General features: G+C 47.1%; 1 long non-coding RNA gene across 2 annotated transcripts; it reads left to right on the forward strand.

Annotated features, from left to right (window-relative positions):
• The first annotated feature begins 1,162 nt into the window (after positions 1-1,162).
• Positions 1,163-2,329, forward strand: LOC125956193 (uncharacterized). Of its 2 annotated transcripts, none has more exons than XR_007469150.1 (4): positions 1,163-1,386; positions 1,452-1,546; positions 1,624-1,674; positions 1,739-2,329. It is a non-coding gene; the product is annotated as an uncharacterized LOC125956193 (long non-coding RNA). The 2 variants fall into 2 exon arrangements; XR_007469149.1 differs by having other exon boundaries at positions 1,455-1,546.
• Positions 2,330-21,852: the final 19,523 nt, after the last annotated feature.

The raw sequence follows: 21,852 nt of genomic DNA on the forward strand, positions 1-21,852 counted from the left end.
TGTCGCTCAGACCACGACAAGTCGCATTAGATCTCACTAAGCCAAAGATAAATAATAATGCAGCGTATTTTTAGGTCAACGAGTGCGACGTCTCAGCATCCATCATTCGTCTTTCAAAATCATCCAAGGACACTGTGAACCTAAAGAAGCGGAAGAACAGGAGATCACAAGACAGTTGTGAAATCTGGAATCGCTAATTGGAAGATCAAAATGAGGAATCTAGTTTCACAATGCAGCATTATGTGCGATGAACATCGAAGCGCAAATAACAAAACTTGATGGAAGACCTCCTTCTTTCCAACAAACATTATCATTCTTTCGCGAATCATCAAATAGGATTATTCTGATGTGTTTTTTTCATGTCGAATTGGCATTTCATTTGTTTGAATCGCATTTCACTGTACAATGCCCATGCGCTAAAGCGAGTCCCTTTGTCGATCCTTTGTAGATCTTTTGTCGTTTTACGCGGTTACGCGGTTGGTTTTAAATAATGTTTCCAAGGACTGTGAACCGCACCTATACAAATGCACGACCGCATTTGCAACCGTTGTTTCCAACGAAAAGCCTTCCTCGTTCGCTAGGGAATCCTCGCCGAAGCAAGCGAACTCATGAAACATGATGGCCCCTTAAGCGGTCGTGCAAATCTTTTACATATTTCTAAAACACAAGTTTTAGTTATTATAGCCGTGGCATAAAAAATAGCGCCAATTTCGTCGCGACGCATTTGCTTGGCAATAGCTTGGTTTCTCTCTCTCTAGCTTGCTGGAATGAGGTTTCTCTGCAGAGTTGATTGCTCTCAATAGACGACGTTAGAAGAGGACAGCCACATTGCCAAATGCGTTGAATAGTGATGTTCGCTCGGAGAGGCTGCAGTCGTGAAGTGTTCGTACTGGCTGTTGGTTGTGCTACGCGTGGCTCACTGAGGGCATGCGGTTCGGCGTTGTTTTAATGCCGTACATTTTAGTGCAGTGATTAGTGTAATCACTGTGTCGCACTTTTCTCTGATCAAAAATCAGAAATCAGAGAAATCGCAGCTGTTTTGCATGTAGAATGCATATTTTCTACTGCTCCAGCCACGAGGTTCTGTGCGTGTGCGTGTGTGTGCTTCAATAGGTGACAGCTCATTTCGTTGCTTTAGAAAAGTGTTGCTATTCGTTGCTGTGGAAAAGTGTTGCTAGAAGAAACGGACAAGCATGGAATAGATAAAACCCAGTAACCTTTGGTTTTGTTTGTGGAGAAAATATATGTGCCTATGTGTGTCGTGCTTTGGTGTAATATGAGGATGTGTTTGAGGAATATTGCGTGACTGCAGAATATCGCCGTGATGATATATACCGCATTAGCAAGCAGTTCCGGTTTTGGGGATTGTGTTTTGCCGGCAAAAAGGTACGGATGCATTATAAAAGTGTGACGGTTGTGCTGATGTTGCTTATCCAGCCTTTTTTCTTTAGCAGCCAGGGTTGGCTCGAAAAGCATTTGCCATAAATGAGGCACCAGCTTATCTTGCCATAAATGATGTGTTTCTTAAAATCGGTGTGATTTTGAGGTAAGTTGTACAGATGTTATTCGTTTGTGAAGTACTTTTGAGTTAATTTATCCTTTTATTTTGATCCTTAATTTCAGACCTTTGATCGATACTAAATGCGACTTATGCTGCGTGATCTACATATTGAGGTACTGTGATCGATGAAACATTTCAGTATTGGTTTTATAGCACGATATGTTTTTTTTTCAACAGAGCTCGACGCAGCGAATTCCTGAAAATGGAAAACGAATTACTTACATCGAACAAGACTGAGAAGCCTTTTATTCAACAAAAGTAAGCGCTAAATTAAGAAAAGTAACACCATTCATTTCAGGCACACCGAGGCACCCGGTGCAGATAAGTCAGTATCCGCGGCCTTGTTTTTCTCGCTTGCCTTTTCAATTTTCACGTCCCACCAAGACTTTGGGGTGACGTTGATGATCTTGGTGTTATGTGTGGTATTAGGGTTTTATTTCTAAAACTAACGGAGATATCAGAGCAGCAGTCAAGCACCTCCGAATCGATGGCTGCCTGCCAGCACATGGTAGTATTTGGTTAGCTGTTGCGTTATGCCACATTACGCGAACAGCTCCGCGAACCATAATTCGGGATTTTTCCGCCAGAAAGGACCTATCTTTATCGCCACCCGATTTACGGAGTAGGCGGTTGGTGGCTCTTCGTTTTTCTGGGCGGCTGCATCTCCTGTCGTGTCCTGCTTCAGCTGCACGCGTTCCAGCTTCCCGTTCCTCTGTAGGCGGATCAGCTCGTCCTGCGGGTTTTCCATAGCTATTATTTGCGAGCGTATCCGTTAACGCGCGGGGTGGCTTTCACGAAACGCTGTGTGGTTGTTCTAAGCGCGCGCTGTTCTTCAGTCGTAAAACTATTGAAAACTATTTCTTTGTCTTGGCAGAATTTAAATTCAAATTTAAACTATCTTAGGGAGCCTAACATATCGGTCACCGTGAAATATTTTCAACATTTAGTCAGCAGTCTTTAATGTAAACACTCGAACGATACCATAGGGTCCGGGATGCACGTCCACAATACGAGCCAATGGCCAAGGGGTAGGCAGGCTTTCGTCCTTCAGGATGACCACATCGCCAATCATCAAATGCTGCCTTTGGGGCTTCGTCGTTATCGGTATCTGCAGCTTCTTCAGATACTGGTATCTCCACTGGTGCCAGAACCGTTGAGTATGGGCTTGAATCCGTTGATAGAAATTCAACCTGTTCCGGGGCAACTGCTGTAATTCGTCTTCTCGAATAGATTTGAACGCGTTCCTTTCGATTCCCACTTTTTACTTTAATCAGTTGGACACAGCTTCGGAGGTTTTTTTTTATTAATCACATAACACTTGCAATCGAAAGCAAGGAAGGTATCCGGAATCGTTCTGGAACACGTCCGATCCGGTCGATCGTTACAGGAAGGCTAGTCCGAAGCCAGCTTAATATCCAACGCCGCTTGAATCGTTTAATGATTATTTCTCGAATTTCAACCGTGACGTCGAGGTGGCCACAAGCTCATTCTTGGCTCCGATGAAATTCGTGGCGTTTTTAGAGTAAATGTGTTCTGGTTTGTTTCGTCGGGACATAAATCGATTAAGAGCCATCTTAACTTCATAAGACTCGGGGAACAGGCGCAACCGGCCACCTACGTGGGGATTACACCTTGAGCATCAAGATATGGGTTGAGTAGTCGCAGCTTCGACTTGTCCGGCAGGAATCCTTTTCGTAATGCTTTAACCTCTTCGGGAAATGCTTCTGCCTGCACCAGCTTGGACAAACTCATTTTGACCGACGCCAATTCCTTCACCTGCAGGTATCTAAGAGCGAATTCTATCACATTGAGCAGAGTATGATACGAAGAACATTTTGTAAACATCTCGTGAGCCTCACGAGTTTGGGTAACAAGCATGGCTTGCTCTTGCTCAGCCTCTGCATTTGTGGGTACACTTGGCTGGCCAACATTACTTTGCGGTGGCCAACATTCTTCCATTTTATGCAACCATATCGCCGGATACCAGTTCACGAGCACAGCAGCCATGGGATAAGATGTCAGCGGCCTCCCCGATGAGCGAAGTGTGGTATTGGCGTAGGTCGCGGGCTTATCCGCCGACCGCTTCATTGTTATCATCATCGTGTCATCGCGAGCTCGTGCGATACGAGAAGCGTTTTCGATAAGTTCCTCGATGGTGCGGATCACATCGTACACGCCCCGAAATGTTTTGCCTGCTGCTGGCTTGACTTGAGGGTCATCGGGAGGTGTGCGTGATCTTCTCGAGTGACTCATGTTCCGCTTTACATCGATGTGCTTCGTCCAAGGTCACGTTCGTCGTGTGCCGTGGCTTCATTAGAAGCTAGCCTGGACTTTAGGTCTTCGCTCTCATCAGCCGCTTCGAGCCGACGACGCGGCCGCACGCCTGGGCCGCTTCGCCATCACAATCGTTGGGCTAGTGTGCCGAACACTTCGGCGACACGCCCCACTTCACGCTCAGCCAGCTTGTTTTTGTTCTTCCGATAATAGCACGTAGCATAAGTAAAACCCAATTGAAATGGGTTATCATGCGCGTGAGGAATGAAAAAAAAATAGCTTCCAAAATAAGCATCGCTAATGAAGAAGAAATAATTGTTTTTGTCCAAGGCAACAAAAAATGTCGCAACAGAGAGACTCCGACTGTTGCACCAGGACCTTAATGTGTTATTAAAAGGAGCAATTAATTGGAAAAATTGCTCCAGGGAAAGAAGAAATTGCCGCTACGCGCGGCATCGAGACACACGAGGGGCAATCAATAGTAATCCGTGTCAGCGCTGACATAGATAACGAATTGATAACCCTAATAATTCCGTGAACACAGGGCTGTTAAGTAGTTTTCCTCCTAAGTAGTTTCACATTTATGTGGTGGTAGCGTCCTTCGCCCATACGTCTACCACCAAATTATTTTTTAAGATTTTTTACCACCTTTGCCGGTGTTTTGCTGAAAAAGTATAAAAAAATATTTAAAAAGTGGAAAATGGAAAAGAAAATCGCTTCATCCAATGATCCGATCCCACTCCCCGTATTTTGCACCCTTGAGGATGTCTCCTTATTTCCTTCCCGGACGCTTGTAACTTTGTTTTTAAGGCGGAGCCCTTCACCGAACGTTTGCTTCCTTCACTTCACTCGTACTCACCTCACTTTCGTGGAGGTGTGTATTAGATATTTTTCCTGGAGTTGAAGGTAGCGAATTTGGGACTTCTTTTATTCATTTATTTCTTCTTTTTCTTCTTTATTCACTTGTTTTTACTATTAACATTTACACGAGCAGTAGAAGCAGAAGCCTAAAATAACGTTTGCTTACTGCATTTACCTTTATCCTGTCGATTTAATTTATCACATCTTTTTTACGTTCAACACTGCTACTTTTGCGACAGGGCAGTCGTGTATTCCCCACGCGCCGTTCCTACGGTTGCCGATCGTACTCGTCCGTCCTTACTCTCACGAGTTTTCGTCCGCTTACAGTACGATGTCTCTTATCTTCACCGATCTGGCTTCTTCTTCTCGCCACTTTGCTCTGCGATTGATTACCGGTAAATATTCCCGCACCCACCGATGCCAAAAACCCTCAGCTACGTACTGCGCCGTCCGCCAGTTTCATCATAAAATTGATCAGCACATGTATCGAATAAATATTCGTTACTTCATCACCCTAGTAGAAAGAGCAAGGTTTATTCGTAGCGCGTGTAAGTTCTACTCATGGATTGTAGAAAAAAAGCCAACAAAATGGATCTTTAAACTATACAGCCTTTGTTGCATCACATTACTTCTTAACCCTAGCATGCTATGCTACTCTACGATTTTTGTACACCTTAGGTACACTTTTTCTAATCCCTTTTAATTTTTTTCTGTCGAGAAATTGCGTTGTCTAACTTCCTGATTATAAACTGTATAACATCCTTCTCATCTAAACCATTGTCTGCCATTTGTCTTAAGAAGGATATCATATTTTCGAACTTGGAAAACGCCACTTTTTTCGCCACTTTTACCCAACGGTAGAGGGTGTACCCAAAGGGATAGTTCGACGTCTTGGGGGGGAGTGTGCCAGCAAGGCAGGCGTCGGCGAATTGTTGCTTGCACGCGTAGAACGCGCGGCGCGCTTCTACTCTGTCCAGGTAACTGACGTCCGATCGTTTCGCTTATTGCCGCCACACACCTTTACTGTACCTGTTGTTATTCTTTTTCCAATCTTAAATGGCTGAAGCCAACCTCTTGAATGCAGTTTCGTTGGATGAGGACGTCACAAATCTCCTGCGTGTTGAGGGGGACGGGTTTCAATTCTCAATGGATCTTGCACCGGACGACCACTGCTACGGATCGAACACAATCTCACTAAATTCGGTGGCAAAAGTACGTGTAACTGGTAGTACGGATTGAGATCCAGACTCCACCAATGCATCGTAAAACAGGCACGTTTTTTTTTTACTACGGATTCAGCTCCAAATATTGCACTTGTCACTAAGTGATGATTGTTCCACTGAAACTGTTTTCTTGCGTAGAAAGGGTCTATGCGACTACGCCACTTATGTTGTCTGACCTCACAGGTTTGCTTAAAAAAAAAAGGATTTTATTAAACTATCAGATGTGTTCTCGTTGAGATGTATTCACTGTTTGAGCGGTCGTGAAGAACTGAGCTGTCTGGTTTGATCCCTCTATTCATTCTGTCCCTAACCTTGACGTCAGCATCCAAAATGTTCGCAAGAATTAGGAACGCGTCCTCCGTGTTACGTTTGCCTACGTTGTGTCATATTTTGGCCCTTCAACTTTCAAGCTCTTTCATTTTTAAAGTTTCGTCCAGCTAGTTTCACCACAATGATGATTATGGTAAAACTTGTAGCCTGATGAGCAATTACGGTCTTGTTGGTTTTTTTTTTGTTAATTCACGGATTTTTTCCCTGTTGCTGATGTGGAGGTACGTTGTGTTTTGGAAGTTGATTATTATTTGGTTTTGCAAATTCTGCGTTGGTACGTTGCTTGGTAGTTTCTGCGTTCTGAAACTTGCACAGGAAAGCGTGTATGCACTTTCCAATTCCACTGGTTTGGCTGCTTTGGGGCGTAACCAAAATATTGTTTATTTAACCCGTTTATAAAAGCTGCCAAGGCTTCGTTGTCTATATACCAGGTTATGCCTTCCCAATTTCGTACAGCCATCTCGTTTTGTCTGCACAAGGTTTTCATATTTTGGAGTATTTCCTTGATCTTCCTATAGTGGACATGAATTGAGTCCTCCATTTTAATCGACCACAGTTGCGATTGATAAGTCGCTAGGTCGGACTTATCACCGTAAACTGCTTTAAGGATCTCCGCTACCTGCTCCTAACTACGTCGGACTCCCATTAGCACAAATGGTGTCTCTAGCTTTGCCCTCAATTTTGTTTATTATTATATGTTCATAAACTGTCATCGCTTCCTGCGTGACTCTGTTTCTAAAGAGGTTTAAAGTATTTGTGGCTGTTGTAAGCCACGAGTTTAATTGCCTCTGGTTTCCATCAAAGCTAGGAATGGCTTTGATAGGGTCGGGAATACGGAATTGAGATATCCGTACCCGGTTGAACTGGAGCAATGTTTCGCATTCGCAGTGTTGAGTTTTCCATTTGCAGTATTTCCACCTGGTTGTTCAAGGTTTAGATACGCAATCGCGTGCCACGTGACTTCTCGAGAAGCAATTTATGCACTTCCCGCGCTCCATGATAAGATTTACTCTCTCTAGTGCGGACCGCGCACGCATCTCGGGACACAGATTGCCTTTATGGCCCATTCTGTCGCATGCGTAACACAGCCGCCGATCGTCTGCCGTTTTTTGGCTTAGCGGAAGCCGATGAGGCGGGGCCCTCTTTGACACCAGCCGGATCACAAGCGACGCATGATTTCGGCTTCGATTGGGTGGCCGCCGCTAGTGCGGTGGTAGCCACGTATGCTGCCTTACGCGTTGCCGTGGCCGATGCGGTTACCTTAGAGACTGGAGGGCCACGGGAGGCCGGATCCTTCGGCCTCTTTGGCTCATAATAGAGCCGGTTCGCCATGGAGTCCAGCTCATCACGCAGCTCCTTCCACGTCGGAATGAGCTGCTGATTGGCTTTTTTGGTGACGCGTGTCAAACTTTCCTCGTCCAACTTGGACAGCACAACACTCACCAGAAATCCGTCCTCCATGGTAGAGGGTGCCTCGTCTAACCTTTCCCGCCACCTGACGGGCTGACGTGATGGCCGTCTCCACCACGTCGATTAGCCGCATCAGGCCGTTCGAGGAGGCGCTCGTCAGTCTTGGGGCCTCTAAGATGGTGCGGAAATGCCCCAAGAAGGCCACTCGCTTCTTATAAAAACGCTCTTGGAGCCTCATCCATGCCTCTTCGAAGGGCATACCAGCCTTTTCGAAAGATTCCGCGCTTTGCAAGGCTGGCAGATACCCTGCAAAGAACTGCTGGAGGTATGCGTAACGTGTCGCATCCTCTCCTGCCAACCGGACAGACGCCGCTCAAAGCGGGACGCGAACGATGGCCAGTCGCTCGGGTCCCCGCCGAACTTCGGCAAGTCGATGCGGGGCAGATGCTCAGGTCTCGGCGCCGGACTTGCTATTGTCGCGTCCAGCACGGAGCTGGACGCCGTATCAGCTTTACGCAGGCGGCCCAGCGCCACCCTCGCCGCGGCGTATGCGTCGCCGAATTGGCGGCGGCGCTGAGGCGCACCGGTCTTCGCTTCAAGGGGGGAGAGCACGGCGCAGCCCTCTTTATACATGCCCTCAAGCATTGTCTGCCTTGATCGGCACCATTTCATCCTCAAGATGTCCGGCCTTGGCCTCCAATGTTAAGACCCGCATGACCTCCTCGAGCGCGACCAGCTGCCGCGCCCCTTCGTTGGCGGCGGATGGCCTTCCAAGCTCCTGGCTCGTGCCTTGCCGACCTGCCTTGGTGGTACCACGAGGTACCTCCGCAGCCCGCGGCACCTTTTCACCACCGGCCGACTTCTGATCACCAGCTGGTGAATTAGTGATTGGCATTGTCTTATTGTTAGCGCACGGAAGCACAGTTAGTTACACTTACGCGCACGAGAGCGACGAGCGCGGTAGCACACTTACGGACGTGGGCGCACGGTAGCACTTTACGAACGTGATTTCTTATCACGTCGGGGTCACCAAATGTTTTTCACAAAATTCGAGATGGGGCGTCGTGGACTGCTTGTATAGTTTCTTGGGATAATCTTTATCGTGATCTACTCACCTCGAGCGTTGCGGAAAAAAGAGAGCGATCTCCCGCTAGCGCGGAGCTATTAGCCTTATCATTTGGTGAGTGCTGAGCCACCCACGCTCTCAGCACTCACCTGGGCCTTTTTCAGCCTGGGCGTATCCGGATCAACCGCGTGCCCGAAATGACACCTGACGGTTGACCCTTGCCCAGGAGACCACCGCCACTACAAGACCGTCATCAGGGTTGTAGTTGCGGCCGGGCCCACCTACTCGTGCAGTGCGCGCTCGTGCTGCACCAAACGATAACAGCACTCACCTGGGCCTTTTTCAGCCTGGGCGTATCCGGATCAACCGCGTGCCCGAAATGACACCTGACGGTTGACCCTTGCCCAGGAGACCACCGCCACTACAAGACCGTCATCAGGGTTGTAGTTGCGGCCGGGCCCACCTACTCGTGCAGTGCGCGCTCGTGCTGCACCAAACGATAACAGTTGTTTCGTTTGAAATTTGGCCTCGATGGTGTCTTTAATTTTTGCGTAAGCTGTTCTTATTCTTTTGATAAGTATGATATTATTCTCCTCTCCCTGATCGGACAATAAAACTAACAACTCATTGTATATCCTATTACTACATTCTATTCTATTAGGAGCCTTTTTAATAGGTACATTCTATTAGGAGCCTTTTGAAAATTATTGAATATTTTTTCCAAAGTTTCTAATTTAATTTTTATCTCCTCCATGTAACGATTTTAATTTAGTGGATATTTTGTTTTTGACATTCTGACAGAAAAAAAACTTATCTTCGGGGTTATTCGGGGCAGCATCACATTCAACTTCCATTCGTGGATGGCATGCTGCTCCTCGTGGGAGGTCAGCGTGTTCATAATATGCAAAGTTCAAGTTCCGACGATCGAATTCAAAATCAGCTGTATATATAAATGTTCCCTCGGTTAGTTCTTAACCTAGCTTACAATGTGTTAGAGTGAGGCAACTGGAGGGCATTTGTTCTAGAGCGCGGTTCTGCAGGGAGTCCTCCCATGCGAATTCAAGCGTCATAGAAGCTCTTTCAACTTTAAAGTTTTGTCCAACTAGTTTCACCGCCCCTTGGCCATCGGTAGCCGGACGAAGCCAAACTGTGTTCCTTCATACCTGCGTTTCAGGGTGACTGATTTACTTTCCACCTCCATTTTGAGTTGCACTTTTAAAGCCTTATTGACATTTTGCGGCTCTGCATCCATCTCTAGAAGATCCAGATATAGCGTGCCTTTCTCAGTTATAAGCTTGGCCGTCGCTTTCCCTTCCACTTACTGCTGTATGGCGGTTAAGACAGCCTGACTGTCAGCGCCCTCACTGAGTTCGATCAGCCGCTTTTGTTTATCCGACGGTAGTCTATGCAAACACGGTACGTTCCATCTTTCTTTGGCACCACTACTACGGGATTTGCGTATTCACTCTCCGATGTGCTTATTATCCCATTTTCTAACCATTCTTCGACTTGTCGACTCACCACCTCTCTTTCCAACGACGCCAATCGACGGGGAGCATCCTGCACAACTTCGTCGTCTCGTAACTTGATCGTCAATTGCTTCGTGGCTACCACGGAGTGTCGTGGGTTGTATTCTTCGACCAACACCGTCACTCGGCTTCTGTAACGATGATCCACTGTTAACTCGTTTTCTTCGACACATTCTATAGCCAATACGTCATTTGTCTATAGCCAATACGTCACGCCAGTGCAGGACCCTTCAACTTGGATAGAACCAAACCGACCAAAGTCGATTCCGTAGCAGGAATCAGCGAGGCAATAAAGTCGGTCTGCGCTAAAAAAATTTCCTCTTCTTCTTCCTCCTCTCCTGAGAAATCAGGAATTACGCGGTAAGCCATCTCAACTGCGAACAATTAAGTCATTGTTGTTTCCGGTGTGAGGGTAAGATCAAAACTAGTTCCATTCTTCGATTCTGACTCCGATGGGTCGGGTGTTAGGGTTTTACTCGCTACTTCTAGCTCTGTGTTCGTAGGGCAGGTCTTCTGTCCCTTTACTAACTAACAGGAAACTTCTTCTGACCCTTTACTTTCCTGTTCACTATTTCCACTCTAGGGGTGTTTGGCCTGCGGCTTTTCTTCGGCTAATTTGTCGTCCTTACGGCTCCTCAAGAAATAATCAGGCATGTGCAGAGACTTACAGGATAGCGGAGATTGCAGTCATCGTGATCGCTTAGGCGCTGTTAAAGTGGAAAATGTTCTTGTTTTTTTTTTTATTCACGGACACGCACTACGCATAGCGCAACACTTTCAGTCTGCTTTCTTTTCTTTTTCACTGCACACACTCCCGTGCCATGCCGTTACATATTATTCCTTAGGAAATACCTTCGAGACGCGTTCACTTTTTCAACCACCTGTTCCGTTCTTCTTGTCGATGATAAGAGAGCGAATCCCCTGCTATCACGTTGACAGCTCTATATCGCGGGTCCCTACGTTGCTCTTATATATTGTGGTACCGACAGGGTCGCCACAAACCTATCTGCCATTCAGTATCGAGGCGTTACCAGGTTGACTGCCTCAGTGCCCACCTTGGTCCCGTACTTGACCGCCAGGGCTTGCACCACGTCCTGTGGCGTGATTTCATCTACGTGATGAGCTTAGCTGTGGCTTTTCCTTCGATTCCTTTCTTGACTGCGGCGAAGACAGTCTTGCTGTCCGTTCCTGGCTTTAAGTAGACCTGTAGCGTTTTTTGGGCCCATCTTTTTCGGTTCCAGGATATCGTAAGCCTCAACATTCGCTTTTTTAACCGCCGTGTCCATCGACACATACGTCTGTCTTTCATACGCGGTGGAGGGGTACCGTCTAATATCTAATAGTACCATTATACAGGCGTCGATTGAAAGTGATGCAACTACCTTTGTGTGTGCGGCCCTTATTGTGAGACCCATTGTTCCCAAACGTCGGTCGTACGGTCCAAAGTAGTCGATACCAGTGAATGGTAATGGTCATTCGTACACCGCGAATCGCGTCGCAGGCATTGGCACCATCTCCGGGTTTTCGGGCATTCTGGTCTTTAATATACAATATACGCAATTTCTGCGAGAGTTGCGTTCAGTTCTTCGCTATGGGGGTATGTCGTATTTTAGTCGTACCTCGTTGACGACTGTCTCGTGGTTCGTGTGATGCATCCTTCGTTGGTAGTTGTCTCTTATCAGTTCCACTAAGATCCCGTTCTTCGGTAGTATTATAGGCCGTTTCTTGTCGGGATCTCCGCACGAACACCCGTCGATTCTCCCGATTGAATTCTTTTTTAACGAAGGTCAGTATTGATCCGAAGATAGTAGGTTCGTGTCATGTCACGATCGGCATGTAATGTTATTTTCTTCATTATTTCTTTATTTCATATCGTTTTCACACGATTTGTTTCTCGCTCAGTTCTGTTATCTCACTGGTTCTCGCCGTGGTGAGACCTGTATTGGTGCCCCCTTAGTCAGAACGGCTCCTGTTAGCCCGGTAGCTTTGAGTGAAGTAAAAGCTACTCGCACAGATCAATATATAATATATTCAGGAGAGGTAGGATGAAGCCGGCTTATAAGCGCTTCAAAAGTATCGCTATTGTGCTCCCGTCGGGAAGCATACTCAGCCAAATACTCAATCAACTTTAATTTGTTGGTACCTTTCCGCTTCAAAAAATCTTTGTCCAACGCCACAAATTCTCCACGTTTCGCGTATGAACCAGTGGGATATCTGGGCAAACAAAATTTTCGGAATGGTTCACGAACTCATGGAAAAAGCTGTGACTATAAAGTGAATTGTATCCTCTGCAACCATCACGTTGAAATTTTTGAACCAGTCATAACATTATTTAGAGTTATTTCCGAGAGCGTCAAAGTATCTCGGCGATAAGTTTCTACAAAAAATGTTTCTTTTGTCTCTCTACAAATACCTCCTACCAGTCATTTCTGGCTATTTTTTTTTAACAAGTTTACTAGATATTAGACGTCCATGAAAAATAAGAAGTTACAAATATTTACATTCGTTTGAGGCAGAATCTTATGTTAGGTACATCTATCACGTTATTATTGTTGCCAATAATAAGGATAATGTAATTTATAAATAGTTTGCATATGATGGCTCGTTATTCATAGTTATATCGCTGAAGAATAGGGTATTGGAGATCGCTGAACTTTAGCTGGCGAAAGCTTACGCCAACAATTTTGGCTGCTTCCACCGCAAACATCCGCCAGGCTGCCTCTGTCCTTGGGCACTCAGTGAATTTACTATTGGGAGGTACCCTACCCACATTATGCTCGCGCGTCTCGTAATTGCCGATTCATCTATCTCTACCGTCATTCCAGGATCTCCTATCGGAGGTTTATCTGTAACGACGAAGAGTAACGCATGCCGAATGTTTTTGTAAAGTGTTTGAACACTTCTATAACTTATGGCGGTTTCGTGTGAAACGTTGTCAATCGTGGAGCCTAGACTCCATTAGTACAGAATGATCGTACAATCCTTGAACGATAATTTGTTACCGTAAAAAACTGAATCTGCCCGTACAGATTTCTCCGAGTTGGAGTTTCGACGGCATCGACAGACCATGTTACACTTTCATACCAGAGTCATGTCCAATCCGCAGCGGTCACACTTCTGCTGCACCGGTATAAGATCTCGCTCCATCAGCCACAAGAGACCTTGTTCTTCATCGGCAAAGATCGCGATTAGCTACTGCTAGCCACGTGATGCTGCTAGCCATAACGTACAAAAACTATAACTATTTATCACACGTTTCTCTAAGGTTGATTCAACACTGGTTCAAAAACTTTTGATGCGGCGTGGAAAGTTTGACTTTTCGTCAAAAGGTCGGTCCACACATGAAAAATAATGGTGTGTGTAGGACACCTTTCTTCTTCATTGCTTGGCTCATAAGATCGGTGGCATCACCGACCTTTTTTAAGATGTGGAGAACGTCTTCCGTGTACTCCTAATAAACTTCCAGTCTGCGTCTCTTTTGTTGTACTGTCATTAGCTGGTTGTTTGGGGTTTTGATTTGTAAATTCGTAAGTTGATTAATATTCGATTCAGTTTCGGTGGATCGTACACGATTTTTATATTTTGTGATTTTCACTGTTTTTTTTAAACATATTGGACATAACGAGTTGATAACAGGGTTTTACATGGAATTGAGACACGATCTGATTTGAAATAAGTCAGTCACACTATTGTTGTTTTCAATTATGTGGATGATGTAATTTACGAATATTTTGCAAATCGTCTTTCGATGTATGTTTTGTCACGAAGACTTGGGAATGAGGCGTCGAGATTTTGTTAACGTTATCGATCTGCTTACCTCAAGGTTCAACGAAGAAAGAGGCCGATCCCCCGCAATCGCGGTGAGATGAGCCTTATCGTATGGTGACTGCCAAGCAAACCACGCTTTCAGCACTCACCTGGGCCCTTTTCAGCCTGCGCATATCCGGATCAACCGTGTGCCCGAAAATGACACCTGACGGTTGACCCTTGCCCAGGAGACCACCGCGACTACAACGTCGTCACCAGGGATGTAGTTGCGGTGGGGCCCACCTATTCGTGCAGTACGCGTTCGTGTTGCACCACTGTGTTATCTATATGTTACATACTTTTGTGTTTATTGGATGTTAAAATACACAGACAAGATTACACAGTACACAGCACGAAGATTACACGTATAAAAAGTGTGACCGGGTCCGGTCGACGGTCGGGCAGCAAAGAGGATGTCCACGATCGCCCGAACATCCTCCTCGCCCGCGTTCCCCCAACATCCGATCCTCCCACATCTCCCTTGATCGAGCGATCGATCAAAACGAGCGGCCCATGCAGCTCCCGGTACTGGGGCTCACGCACACAACATATACTGTGGGATCGAAAACGTTTGTTTAAGAAATGTGTCGGTAAACGCCATACAGTCTATGTTTTCAAAACCCTAAGAAATAGATTAGTTTCTGATTTTTTAAAATTTAGAATGCCATTTCCATTCCAGTATGCAATACTTTTATGTTTTTCAGAAGTCATTACGGTAAACAAAAAGGGCTACCAATTTCAAACAAAACCATTTTTTGGTCCTGTTTGGAGGTACAATTTTTTAATTTATAAAAAATTCCTTAATAGTTTCTGCAAATTCTGCAGGGTAAACAGATTTTCTTCTTGTGAAGGTTTATTCGTTCTTCTTGAGAAGGTTTATTCGTTCTTCTTGTGAGGCTCCCAGCAAGGTGTTCGCAACGCAACGACCGCTCGATCGGACTACAGGAACTCGGTCGGCAGATGCGCAAACTCTGCAAGCTGTGGCATATTGTGGAACATTCCCAATGCCTTGGGGGGGCGTTGTCCCTCGCAGATACTGATCAATCGCCTTCAATGCCCAGAAGTGCTCGGCTGCACGCAACAGACGATTCTGCTCCGACTCATCCTAAGTGTAGCGCTAGTTAACTTTTCGGTTTGTAGTTGGGATTTAGACGTTCTAGCATAGAGTGAATAATCGAAGACAAACAGGTTCCATGACTGTCAAAACGTGAAGTGGCGATTTATTTCTCTAGAATAGTTTTTATAAGTGTTTAGCATGATTGGAGAGGCAGTGAAATGGAATGGAACGGAGAGGGAGGATACATACAATCTCTATGTATTTTTCACCGGTAAACGATATCGGGTAAGGACGATGTCGGTTGCCGAGGATACTGCCTGTAGGTACATAATTACGGGAATCCTGTGTTGCTTGGCTTACCCTCCGACAGGATAAGCGCAAACAATTGGCGCAGCTGCGATGGCATCTGGAACGACACGGCTTCTTGAAGTGTTCGCTCCCACTCAGACTCGCCGTTAAGCAACCCAGCCAATGTGGTAGCCTGTCGGTAGGTGACACACAGAACATCATGTAGTAATAGTAGTAGTTTATTTCATTAGTGCGAGAAGAGCTGAGTTGGTTTTAGCAATTTCTGCATATATTTTTTTGCAATGATGTTGCGATAGTTAATGTACCTTAACTTGACTTAAAATTAAGGGTTCAGGACAATCCTTTTCCACTTAGTGTTTACTCATTGTAGTGCCATAGGCGACTGACGTTTTAGTTGCGCTTAACTGGTTTTGAACTTTAATACAGGGAAAAGTTCCCAAAAACCTGTAGGTTTCATTTTTTTGTGAAACGTATCCTAAACTTATATTAAACCTTAACCAACCCTGTAACACAACATCATTAACTGTACGCAAGTCCACGTAAGAAGTTGGTCCCCAATTCGGCCAACCACGATCTCGTTCTGGCGGATACGGCGGATCCACATCGCGGTCCTTGACTATCGTGCCACGGTTGCCGTTGCGCTTCTGACGGTCTTATGAAGCGATAGTGCGCTGGGACGTCCTGGTACGTAAGGATTCGCGCGTACTGGTCATTGGCCGACAACAGGAAGAACCGGGTCAGCATGCTGTTGTGACTGCGTTCAAGCACTGCCTCGACAGTTTCGTTGTCACGGAACATCACACGCTGCTGGTGTTCGAGATGTACTGGCAACTGAACGAACGACGGTAACCGTTTTGGCCTGCATCTCGAACCCAAAGATGATCGAAACAGCCTGTGATGCCGAAATGTAGCGAGCATCGACGTACTGCTGGATTTCGTCCACCGTTTCATGCGTCGAAAAAGCGACCCGATCGTGCCCTTTGTACACGTACTTGTACAAGTACTTGACGCTGCTGACGGTCGCACACACCTCCACGTTGATGTGGCTAAGCCACGGGTTGTACGGCACCACGTAACGATTATCAAGCGCTACATTCTTGATCGTTACGGTGCGACCATCATTGCGTTGCCGGTGGTACAATGGGTATCCGTCCTGCGTCTGCCGTGTTTCCTCGCAAAACTGCTTCGGAAACTTTTTCGAGCACTATCCATCCTTCATGCATGGCGAATTTGGATTCGACCGACTGCATGGCCCGTGCATCATCTGACTTGCTGATTGTTTCGTAGAGCTGCTCGTTTGCAGGATCCGGAATTTCGGCAGACACCAGTCGATCGTAGTCAGCTGCTGCCGACCGCGGCTTATCGCTCTCGGCAATGATGAGTAGACAGTGTGCGTGCGGCAGACCACGTTTCTGGTACTCGATGACGTGGATGCGAGCAACTTCCAGGCCAAGCACTCCTGCCGAGAGGGTCCTCCAGCATGGACTTCAGCTGTAACCGGAAGACGCGTGCGGTGAGGTCCGGTCTATCGGCGGCCGTCTGCCCTGGTAGCAAGGCCTGGGTGATCTCTGGCCACTTTGCATTACACGTCATCGTGACGAACAGGTCCGGCTTCCCGATCGCTCGTACGATGGCCATCATCGCGTCTTGGTACTGCGCGCGCATGTACCGGTCGCTACCGGGAAACGAAGGAGCGAGGATGACACGCGTACCCGTTCGAGCGAGTGTCCGTGGATCTTGAAGCTGCACGTCACCTGGTCCCGCCAGATCCATAAGCCCGGCGTATGCGTCAGCACGTAACTGAGCTTGATGGTCCCGCTGGAATTTCAGACGCTGCTCCTCGATCTTGCAGCACTGGTCCACACAGTATTGCTGCATCAGCCGACCTGCCGAATGTAACAACGACGTTTGGTCCTCGCGAAAACATAGACGATACGCAGCATATTCACGGACTGAGACTTGCCGCGACGCTCGTCCGTTTCCGTCTCGAGTTTCCGCGCCCTCCTCAACGTCGTTCTGGTTATGCTCACTGGAACGTGCTCGTTGGGGTGCAACACGGCCGTTACGCCTTGGCCGTTTTGCGATCCCATACGTCCACCCAGCCTCGCCGTACGGATGCAAGAGTGAATACTGCAACGCATCGAACAGCTGATGGGACTCGAATACTCGGTGAAGACCCAGAGTTGAGCGATTCTGCAAGACAATGTCGCGGGACTGATTTTGCTCCGTGCAGACGAAAATGCCACCTATTTCGTCTGCGGTCGGTCGGTTGTAGCGGCGATGATCGAGTCCTTGAATTCGTCCGTGGATTCGCAGCTCTACGTTATTTTCGATGGTCATTCGCTCAAACGCATGGCGAAACATTGCGGCAAGTTGGTTGTTCTGCTCCAATATGCGTTGGAGTGTTGCCACAACACTCCGGTCCAGACCGGTGCTGAATGCCACTCGCGCGTCAACCATGCGATTGCGCTGTACTTCGTCGGCAGCATCGTAGAAGTATAGACACCGTGCACCGACCCACCCATCGATGTAAACGCGAATGCGTTATTGTAAGCACGAATCCGCGACAAAAAGGCTTGGTTCCTGAACAGCTCACGAAGCTCAGGGGGTGGTTCTTGATAAGCAGGCAGAGCAACCAACCTGGCCACCATTGCAGCACAATATGTGTAGTGAAATGCAACGAACCACCGCGAATCTCGGTTTAATGAAGCTCTTTTATTTGATATTACGCAAACGAAGCAGCAGCTCAAAAACAGTCCGCCGTTCGCGGCTGCTTGCCTATCACTCCCTTGCTTATCACTCGTTTTCTGTTAATGTGTACTCCTGCTCACGCATACCTGCGCGCAGAAGAGCTTGCTGCGGCTACGCACGAGCCCTACCGATAATCCCGTTACCGATATCGGAACAATCGGTAACCATGTGCCTGTTTCATCCGCCCACTTTTATGCCCCACGATAGGCACACGATTGCAGGGGACCCTCAGTGTATGCCTTTGTGGGTGGGTATAGCTGTTCAGGTCCCCGAGTCCTTGAGCGATCGTGGTCTTCGCTCAAGGACTCGATCTCGTCGAATTCGTTACCACAATCGGTGTATCATCCGCCGAGGTAACGGTGGCTGTAGCGGCGGTCCTTCGGCGATTTATTAAAACTATTAGAAAACAGGAATTTATTAAAACTATTAGATGTTTACAGAGATGTTCAGTGTTTGAGCGGTGGCGAAGAATTGAGCTGAGCTGATTTGGTCCCTGACTCTATTTATACTTTCCCTAACCTTGACGTCATCGTCCTATCCAATGATCTAATTCTTATCCGCGGGAATTCGGGAAGTCAGCATGATCGGGTTACGTCTGCGATGCTTCCGTCACTCGATGCTTCCGTCGCCGCTGGCGTGTGGGGCATCTTCGGTGTCCGGTAGCTGCTTATTTGAATGCCTTCTTTTACTAGTATATATATAATGAAGTCCATTTCGGACGGGAAAAGTAATGCTTTTGACAGTATTCCAGTTTTGCTAGCTGCACCGATTCGAATATTATGTTCATTTGTTCTCTAACATTGTCGAGACCAAAGATGACGTTATGTAGATGGAGTTTTTGTTGAAGTCTGTTAAGATCGTTGGTGTAAAATCCAGACTTTCGGATGAAATCATGAATTTTCTTCGCTTTACTTCTTGCTGCTTCTGTTATGTTGTTTAGGCGTTGTTCAAATTCTTCATTGATAGTGACTTGCACGTTATTGTGTTTTGTTTGCTTTTGAGCGGTTTCCGCGTTTTGGAATTTGTACAAGAACCCATAAGCGTTTTCCAAGTCCGTTGGCTTGGAAGGCAGCGCATAGCCAAAATATTGCTTATTTAAGCCGTTGATGAATGCTGCGAGGCATTCCTGTTCTAGGAAGTGATTAAACGCTTCCCAGTGACTAACGTAAAGTGATTGCTGTCTTGCCAGCGTTTTCATACTCTGAGTTAGTTCTTTTGTACGTTTATAATACGTATGAATGGATTCCTCCATCTTAAGGGACCAAAGATGCGTTTGGTATGTAGCCATGTCTGACTTATCGCCATACAGTCATTAAAATCCGTTGGGTTATCGTTTGCACAAATTGTATCGCGAGCTTTCCTCTCGATTTTGTGGCCCAGTAGCCTGCAGTGATGAAGGCTCTGGTGACTCCCCGCGCCGATACCCTCTGCACTCGTCGTAGGATCCTCCGGTTCGTCTGCACTGCCATTGCCGCATCCGCCCAGATGGTGGCCGCATACCGAATAGTCGACTCGGTAACCGCGGCGATAATCCTGCGCGTTTTGTTTGATGATCGTCGCCAATCTCCTACGTGCTGAGGGATGGTTCAAGATTCTCGATGAATACTTTAGCCGGACGTCCTGCACTGCGGGTTGAGCACAATCACTTTTTATTATAACCTGTGGGTGTATTTGGCACTACGTATTGAGTCCAAAATCACTTTACACTTTCACTATGGTCACTGAAGTGATTTCTTTGGATAGAGCTTTGGTTTAGCGTGGGCAGGGCCTAACCGACTGCGCCAATTATGGGTGTTTCTTCGCTATTTGGTTTTTTTTTTAAATCTTAACAATAAATTTATTTCCTAAATGGGGTATTAGTACTTCTGATCTACTCGACTGTCCGCTCCAGAGTGCTCTGCTTCCACCGATCGGACGTCGCGCTGAGGTTCGCCGATATCGTCGATGCCACGCGTGGCCGGATCATGTTCGCGTTGGAGCCTATTGGTCGGAAGTCGCTGGAATGCGCTGTGTCTGCATGCTGACACGGCGCGGCCGCTGGCGTGTGGGGCATCTTCGGTGTCCAGTGCGCGTGCGTGGTGTTTGAGCACGTTGCACCGCGCGTGGCTCTGACAGGCAAGAAATGGCTCTTTTGCTATAACTATACAACGAAAGAATTGTTACGTCAAGTCTCGCAATGTTTGCCCTGATAGCAACCGCCTCGACGGTTTGGGTTGGGGTAGGTATTTTTAAGAAGGTGTGACTCCTGCTTATTCCTATTAGCACCTCTCCGCAATGCTGATTGCGATCTTGACAAATAATGTTGTATCGTTGGAAGTACTGGTTATCGCATTGCGATAGCCAAGTTTCTCTCTGGAGACTTCCCTTAGGGAGCCTTGAGGGGTTTGGGGGTCAGGATGGGAGTTGCCGGGAGCGGATGGCTTCTTTTTAGCCTTCTTGGTGTTGGGGGCCTTTGGAAGTCGCCCTCCAACCGACACCCTCATTCCTCGCGACGACTTCCTAGCGTCGGTGACTAAGTCCGCCAGATTGGTTGGCGCAGCTTCTTCAGGCTGAGGTGCCTGAGCAAGCGCGCCATAGGGGTTCGATGTCTGCACACCTTTAAGAGCATCTGCAAATGATTTGAAGCAGTCTCTTTTTTTTGGTTGCGCAGCTGCTTATACACAGGGCACAAAGTAGGCTCGTCCCAATGATCTTTGCAGTGAATGCATTTTTGTGAAGCAGATTTGCATTCGATGGTGGAGTGTTCCCCACGGCATTTCCCACACGTCAATTTTGACGTGCAGTATTTAGTAACGTGGCCAAACTGACTGCATTTCAAACACGTCGCCACCTTAGGAACGAAGGGCCGTGTAACTCGGACACGGATTCCTTCAACAATCAAGATCCTCGGCAGGGTGTGTCCCCTTCGAAGGTGACACGGACCAGATTGCCTTCAGAGAAAGATTTCTGACCGTCCACCGTCTTGGAGGCATATAACCGCTTGGCTTCAAGCACACCGATAGCCGGCGATCCCAAGCCTAAGGCTCCCTTTCCGAGGCTCAAGATATCCTCGCACCAGATGTCGGTGTCGACCACACCAGCGATTTCGACGAGGCGATTCGGAATATGTACGTGGCGCTGAGCCGTAAAGGTACGGTCCACTACCAACGCGTTCGCGTCAGCCCTGTTTTGCAGGGTGACCCTCATCTTGCTGTGTCCGACCGTGCAAATGTCGGCCACCGACGGGTATTTGGCGCGCAGCAGCCTTGATAGGACCACTGCGTCCAAATTCCCCGATATTGGAACTAGGGAGACCACATACGGCTTCTGGTCGGACTCCGGGTATTTTCGGGACCGGAAAGGATGCGAAGGTGGGGTGGAGGGGGAGGTGGCGGGGCAGCATTGTCAAATTTTTTTTTAAAATTATTTTCTACCGAACTCGAATTTGCCGGATCCGAGTTGCGGCGCTTTTTTATTTTGGAAAGGGGTGTACAGCTGGCGCCGGTGTCGGCGCCGAGCTCTACCTCCATGGCTGCCATCACTCAAAAGCTGCCAAAAGATAACGGGATGTACAAAACACTTACCGGGAGAATGATAGCAGCACCTAAACTACGGGGAAACTAACTACAATAATTCTAATCTACCAACTAAGAAACTAACAAAGATCACCAAAAAACAAAAATACTACACCGCAC

This window comes from Anopheles darlingi, chromosome 3, assembly GCF_943734745.1.
Source record: "Anopheles darlingi chromosome 3, idAnoDarlMG_H_01, whole genome shotgun sequence".
Lineage (NCBI taxonomy): Eukaryota > Metazoa > Arthropoda > Insecta > Diptera > Culicidae > Anopheles > Anopheles darlingi.